The sequence below is a fragment of the Tuber melanosporum genome (assembly GCF_000151645.1).
Source record: "Tuber melanosporum whole genome shotgun sequence assembly, scaffold_228, strain Mel28".
Classification (NCBI taxonomy): domain Eukaryota; kingdom Fungi; phylum Ascomycota; class Pezizomycetes; order Pezizales; family Tuberaceae; genus Tuber; species Tuber melanosporum.
In genome coordinates this window covers 124,571-132,449 of record NW_003298895.1, presented here as the reverse complement: position 1 = coordinate 132,449, position 7,879 = coordinate 124,571, and positions in this window count along the sequence as shown.

Here is a 7,879-nt window from a genome sequence, read left to right as displayed (position 1 = left end):
TATATAAAATGATCAGTTTAATCTGCCTGTTGCATCTGTAAATATAGCTATAATTACATCCTTTTTAGGCCGCCTTACATTAAACCTTTATAACTTCTTATCCAACTAATAGATATCTTCCAGAGAACCTCCTACTAATTCGCAGAAAGCTTTTCCACTAGATTGATAAATATTCCTGGAGTCGGTAACACTTGGTTGCTCTGGGTATTGTTAGGCGGAGACAACCTGATAGACTTCAGAGTTGTCTAGACCAATCGAGATTCATTTTTATAGACGGAGATTGTCTAGGAAGGCTCGGACTTCACTCATTTCGTTTATGACTACTAAGAGCGAAGTAAAGTAGGGTAAAGTAAAGTAAAATCGTAAGAACAATATTATATTATTAAGGTCTCTTCTCCGTTGCTTGATGATGTCTAAAGCTTGGGAGGCACTTCGATATTTATATTCCGCGTCTGAGTGTTCGCGGACTACATCTAACTAATATACAACCATGTACCTTTTTCCAATATAACTCGCAACGTTGGGTTTTCTTCCAAGGTGCGAACACCTGGAGACCCTGAAAATCATCACACAATCTTTGATAATTATAATATGACTATTTGGAAGTCATGCTGTTTCCAGTAGTAATTATCCGATAGTGAGAGTCTTTTTAGACAAATGGCCCAATTCTCAAGTCGAACTGTGTTGGCTCCAATCGTCTCCTTTGTCGACGAAATGATCAGTTTCGTCTGCGGGTTGCATCTGCGAAGATAGTTGTTATTACCGACTTTCTAGGTCATCTAACTTCAACTCTTCATAACTCCATACCCAACCGATAGGTCTTTTCCGGAGGACTTCCTACTTGCCTGCAGGAAGCCTTTCCATAGGATTGGTAGATAATTCCTCGGTCAGTAACCCTTGGTTGCCGTGGGTAGTAGGATTCTGATTACTGTTGCCGGTTTGGGAGTCACCCTTTCGGTTACAGTATATACCGGAACCTAGTTGTAACACTCCTCGAACTTCATTGGATTCAATGGTAGTATTCTCAGGAGTTCCAGACTCTTCTGGTTATCGTAGGGTAGATGTGAATGTATTGGTCTTTCATTAAGATTCTTTACTATTCATCATCATCTTTTTGCGCAAAAACGTCCCGTTACTTACGGCCTATGCCGAAGATATCTCGTTCTTGAAGCCTAGTAACTTTCTGGGTAGTTGACGGATTTACTCCGTTATACGTCCCAGACCTAGCCGAAGGTCTCCTCTTATATATCCTGCAAACAGGATCCGGTCGGAGGGACGGCGGCGACGTATACGGTGTTATTTTAACACCTTCGATTCTGTAGTATAATACTCACAGGATGCAACTTAGATCGATATGTATAGTGACGCGCGGGCCCCGTAAGTGGGCCGGAGGGGGGTGTTGGAGACCTGAGATTTCGATTTCGGGAGAGGTTACCCTACCTAGGGTGGTTCCTAGGTATCGGATCTCGGTATTCCTAACAGGTATCAAGGTTTCAATCATTGTTGTAGTGTTGGAAGTAATCCCCACAACTCCAAAGTATTCCAAAACCTAGTTGTAACACTCCATGAACTCCATTGACTTCCACGATAGTGTCTCTCAGAGTTCTAGACTCTTCTGGTTATTGTAGGGTGGATATAAATGTATTGGTAGCTTGTTGAAATCTTTTACCATTCGATTCCATCTTTTCATGCAAAAACGTCCCATTACCTATGGCCAATACGAGAGATATTACATCTTTGAAGCCTAGTAACTCTCTGGGTAACTGACAGATATCTTCTGTTCTACTTCTCGGACCTAGAGGAGGGTACCCTCTCATATATCCTGCAAAATGATTCTGGTCAGAGTGATGGCAGCGATGTATACAGTATTATACTAACACTTTCAATACTCTGGCATTATAGTTACAGGACTCAACTGAGATTGATATGTATGATGACATGCAAGCCCTGTAAGGGGGCTAGAGGGGAGTGTTAGAGACCAAGAATTCCAATTCCATGTGAGGTTATCCTACGTGGGGTGGTTCCTGCGTATCGGATCCCAGTATTCCTAATATGATGTCTGCACCATGGAACTTTCAACGCCTAGGCTCAAAGTGATCATTTGTTTAGAACGACTGTTAAACTGATATAATAATGCTACTATAATACTCCAGCTGGAATATGTGTTCTGAAAGAATCATATTTTTCTTTCAGGAATATACCATATAAACAGCAAAAAGGTTTGATAATGGGAGCAGAATACTCCCCTGGTGTTACAACACTTTACGCCGCTTTGTAAGAAGCTAAAGGGTCAACACTACAGTTTTACTCTTTACTGAAAGTGCTGTAGTATGTGAGATATATTGACAATATCTCAATTGGACTGCTTGCTGAGAAGAAGATGCTCATCAATATTTAGAGATTGTCTCCCTTGGCCCCTATCTCGCTTTATTGTGTGCCGTAGTAGACGAGAAAAATGATACTTTATCATTCCTTAAACTTGATTTGTATGTACTCCTGGGATCCAATAAAGTTGATTATAAACTTTAGAAGAAGCCGTTAAATCATTTCATGCAAATCCCATGGGACTCTACCCACCCCTTTGCCATTAAAAAGGCTGGGTTTACAGACGAGTTGTCCCCGTTACCCTCCTGCAGTAGTAATCGCTCTAATTATATAGCAGTGACAGAAGAATTCTGGGAGATTTTTCTGGCAAGAGGCTATCCACCATGAGTGCTCAGTTCTTGAATATATAGGGAGACCGATAAGCGATGGGCCCATCGCCTGGATGTATGTACAGAGCCCTCAACCCTCTCATTAGTTATGAAGTCTCTATATAACCCCACATGGATTGGCATAAGCCCAGATCAGATCCTATCAGTACTAGTCGAAGCTGCCACTGATGAACCTCTCAGTAATATCAAGAAACAGGTCGTAGGCCAAATCAGGGAGCATAGATTGCGTGTCATGTTAGACCATACAATATCTATGGGTAATCGTTTATCGTTTATTAGCAGTAGGATAGCTATGAATGGTTGGACAGCGATGTTGAACAGAATAAACATGCGCAAAAGGGAATAGTGAGCAGGCATAAGTGACGATAAATGAGATGGCTATGGGAGGTACTCTATGCCATCACAATGGAAAAAATGTAGCTAACGAGTTCGAAAGAATACAAACATATATGCATGGATTTTCAAGGGAAAATCGGCAAGTATAGTAGCCTCAGTTAGAAGTAGCCAGTGTAAAAAGCGAGTCAACATTAAGCTGTCCGCTGTTGTGTACTGCTTAATAGTGAAAAGAGTTGACTGAGATACTGACTCCCACCCTCTGTAAGGCAAAGGACCCAGGGAAAACTTGTACACTCAGGCAAAACCAAGTCCGATAATTACATGATTCGTGGTACACATGGATTGCATAGCTTGGATATAGATTTATGTCCAATCAAAAATAAAGTTCTGTAAAATGAGCTATCGATTGGATGGATTTCAGAGGGGTCGAGTTCATAACCCAGCAGGCTAGAAAGGTCCCTTCATGCCACTTCTACCTACAATAAACACTCCCCCTATTATCCTAACCCTAATCCGTACTCCCTTCCTACTACAATATACACCAAAACTTTTGGTAGCAATTGTTTGTGTACTGTAGGTACTTGGTAAAATGCCTAGCGTGAAAAGATTTTCACCTACACACTCTCTGAAAAAATACTCAGAAACAGTAATACCCCCTCAATTTTACATAAATAGAGGCCTTTGCTGCGATCTGATGAGCTTTAGAAATCAAGTGAAATCGTATATATATCACATAATATACGATAACCTTTAGCTTTTTAAAGTTCCCACCAGAGACTCTTACCCTGTCTTGTACCCCTAACCCTAACCCTTCAACTTATCGCAAAAAAAGAGAGAGAGAAAAAGAGAGAGAATGCTAGTACTTATAGTATCATTAGACCGTGTACTCAAGTACAGTACTAGCACTTCATACTTTAATACTCACATTATTGATTCTTGGTTCCCGCTCACTCCTTTGCCTGTTATTATTACTAATCACCGGTACATACCGATGATCTGGCTACAGTGTTTGTGGCAAGGTGTTCATTAGGGGAGACATGTCTGGTCGTTTGGGAATAGTGAGAATTGTGGCAACGTGGTACAATGACCAAAAAGGGAAAGAATGTGCGCAGGCAAGTGACAATGGAGAAAGTGAGAACTGAGCACTATGTATTAGTAATGTGATTGTGGTAGTAGACATTTTAAGGTTTTGGAAAGAACAGCGTGAAAGTTATGTAAAATGGTAGACATGATGTAATAGCGTTAGAATACATACAGATAGTGAGTACGGTTATTTGTACTTAAGGGTAGCCATGGCCCCAGATGTTTTAAGAAAAGAGAGCAGTAATACAGGATCAGATTCTACCCCAATTATTATTTTCATCAGGTTATGAGCCCGGGGAGCGCAGCGGAACTGATCAAGCGGGGACTACCAGAATAGTCATTCGATTACGCAAAACACCTTGTGTGGAAATCAGGACAACTATGTCAGCTGTGACTAGTGGTACTATGGCCATCCAGGCTAATAGTAGTATGCCGACAACTTCTCTCACTCAATTGATAGAAAAGTTGGAAGGATCGATAGCGACAAGCCAGAGTAACTATAATGCATGACTTTTCAGAATTGTTAGAATTCTGAAGCAAAAGGATTTGTTAGCCACCATAGAGGGAGAAGGGATAAGTGGTAAGAAGGATGATCAGGCGTTCACTATCCTCACACTTAATATCAAAGATACACAAATACTGCGCATTCAGAGTGCAACAACCGCAAAGGAAGCATGGATGGCATTGCAGGAAGTCTATCAGGGAATCGGTAGCAGTGGATGCATGGTTCTGCTACAGCGGTTGTGGGCCTTAAGATTGGCCGAAGGGGCAGATATGGCCGAACATTTAAATCAGTTCAGATCTTTGGTTAACCAACTGCACAATTTGTCAGTTGATGGGAAGGAGATTGATGATAGTGAGCTTGTAACTATCTTGACGCTAAGCTTGCCACAATCCTATGAGCCATTAGTAATGGCGGTCCAGTCACAAACAGATATTGTCACATTTGACTTTATGACTGGAAGGCTCCTACAGGAATCAGCATACCAACATGTAGGACAGGTAAAACAAGAAGGATCTGACAATATGACTGTTTCGCAAACTGCATTTGCAGCAAACTGCCCAGGTAGTAAACGGCATCTGAGACAGTCTCAGGGAGAGTTTCCAGGAAACCGTCGGGGCAGGGGAGGATTTCATACCTCAGGGAGAGGTATATCTAGTAGTTTGACTTTTGGAAGAGTTGGTCATATTCCGGCAAATGCAGGAGGGGCGGCTCAATCTGGACAGGGATAGCAGAAGGGAAAATGCTTCTATTGCGGAAAGAATAGCCATTGGAAAAGGGACTGCTATAAGCGCAAGTCAGAACAGAATTCAAATAGAGAAGGTAGATATACCTTCCTAGCAACAACGCTCACAAAGACCACTAGAATGGGCTGGGTGATTGATTCCGGAGCCAGCAAACATTTTTGTGGAGAGCGGGACCAGTATGTAAGCTATAAAGAGCTTAAAGGAGAGCAATCAATTACTATCACTAATGGAAAAATAATTGAGGCGTGCGGGATTGGAAATGTTAAGATACCGACAGAGAATGGAGTGATGACCTTAACTAAGGTCTGGCACATATCCAACTTGCATGGGTGCCTGATGTCGGTTTCGCGGATTGTTGACGCAGGTTATGTGGTTGACTTCGCAAAGGACACTTGCTTTGTTACCAAAGGCCGCTGGAGAACACAGCTAGGGTTTCGGAATAGAAGCTTGTATCTCCTAATAGAGGAAGTCCGAAGCCTGGATAACATTCCAGTCGTCGTAGCCAAGCTAGGCCTTTCTGGTAATCAGGCGCGCAGTATGATGAGGGAGATCTGGCATCGACGAATGTGCCATCGTAAGCTCAATGATAATTCTTTCCGATTCATATCAGAACATGTAAAGGATATGAAAGTTGAAGAAAAGAATGTAGACCACAGAGAGTCTCAGATTTGTGGAACCTGTGCCTTGGGACGGCAGCACAAGGAGGCTGCAACAAGCTCGAGAAACAAGCCACAAGAAATTCTAACTATTGTCCATTCGGACATATGCGGTCCAATGCAAACGAACAGTTTGAATGGAAAACGGTACATGATCACATTTACAGATGAGATCAGTGGTCGTGTAAGTGTTACACTTTTGCATGCCAAGGATGGAGCACTTGCAGCTTTTAAGAAGTACCAAAAGCAAGCGGAGAAAGAAAGCGGGCAGGAAATCAAAGTGCTGCGAACAGATGGAGGTGGAGAGTATGTTAACATCCGCTTCAAGAAGTACTTGGAAGATGCTGGGATTCAGCATATTGTCAGCCCACCCTATATTCCTAGGCAGAATGGCCTTGCAGAGTGTATGAATCAGACTCTAATAGAAAATACACATTGCATGTTAGAGGATTCTAAGATCGGGAAAAGGTTTTGAGGTCCAGTTGTACTTACAGCTGCCCATGTTCACAATTATTTACTCTCAAGAAGTAATGGAAATCTGTCTCCCATGAAACACTGGACGGGCCTGCAGCCAAGTGTCAGTCACCTGCGAGCTTTTGGTTCTACAACCTGAGTGCACGTACCTAAGGAAAGAAGACAAAAGCTAGATGCAAAGTCAGTAAAATGTATATTGATTGGATATGAAAAAAATAGTTGGTCCAAGGTATACTGGATGTGGGACCCAGAAAAGAAGTCTATTGTCCTCTCCCATGACGTGATCATTGATGAGTCTAGACTATTACAAAATGGTATTCATCCGGAAGAAGTAGTAGTAGAGTTGAAATCGTTAACGCCCATGGCTGAGGAATCGCCGGATCCTGGAACAAATAGAGACTTTATTCAGATGGAAAGGATCATGCCTATACACAATATTGAACCAGTTGACGGCGACATTGGAAGTTCTATTGTGGTAGGAACACCGCAGGCTAATGCAAGTATCAGACTGCAGCAGCGGGGTAACATCAGTGTCACACAGGACAGGATTAAAAATCCTGCAGAACAGTTAGGCCTTCGATGGTCAGGATGGAACCATAAGCAGACCCAGTTTTATAGAGAAGAGGCACAGTATGCCTTTCTTAGTTATACTGGTAAGAAGGAGCCACAGAGTTTGGCGGAGGTATTGAACTCAGAGGATAAAGAGAAGTGGGAAGAAGCATGGCAATTGGAACTTCAGGCTTTATCCAGAAATGAGACATGTGTAGTAGAACCGCTACCACAGGGATGACAGGCAATACGCTGTCGTTGGGTATTTCAAAAGAAAGACGACGGACGATTCAAAGCCAGATTAGTAGCTAAGGGATACAGTCAGGAAGCCGGCATTGACTTCCAGGAAACATTTGTCCCAGTTGCCAAATTCACGACTATTCGATTACTGCTTGCCATGAGTTGCGAGAATAATTAGGAAATTCAAGGCATGGAAGTGAAGAGTGCATTCTTGAATAGTGAATTGGACGAGCAAGTCTATATAGAAATACCAGAAGGGGTATTAGTCCAGAGGGAGAAGATCTGTGATTACGAAAGGGCTATTGCATGCCAGTTGGTGAAAGCTATATACAGGCTTGAGAAGTCTCTCAGAGCCGGGTATGGTCGGATTCACAGTTTCTTCTGGAAAAATGAATTTGTGAGAAGCGAACACAATCATATTCTATTCATCCATTATGAGCGTAACATTGTCTTGGTACTTTATGTCAATGACATAGATTTTACCGCACCAGCTAAGGAGTTAACGGACTGGATTAAGATTAAGCTACAGACTTGGGAGAACTTAGGACCTTCTTGGATGTTGAAGTTCACCGGAACTGC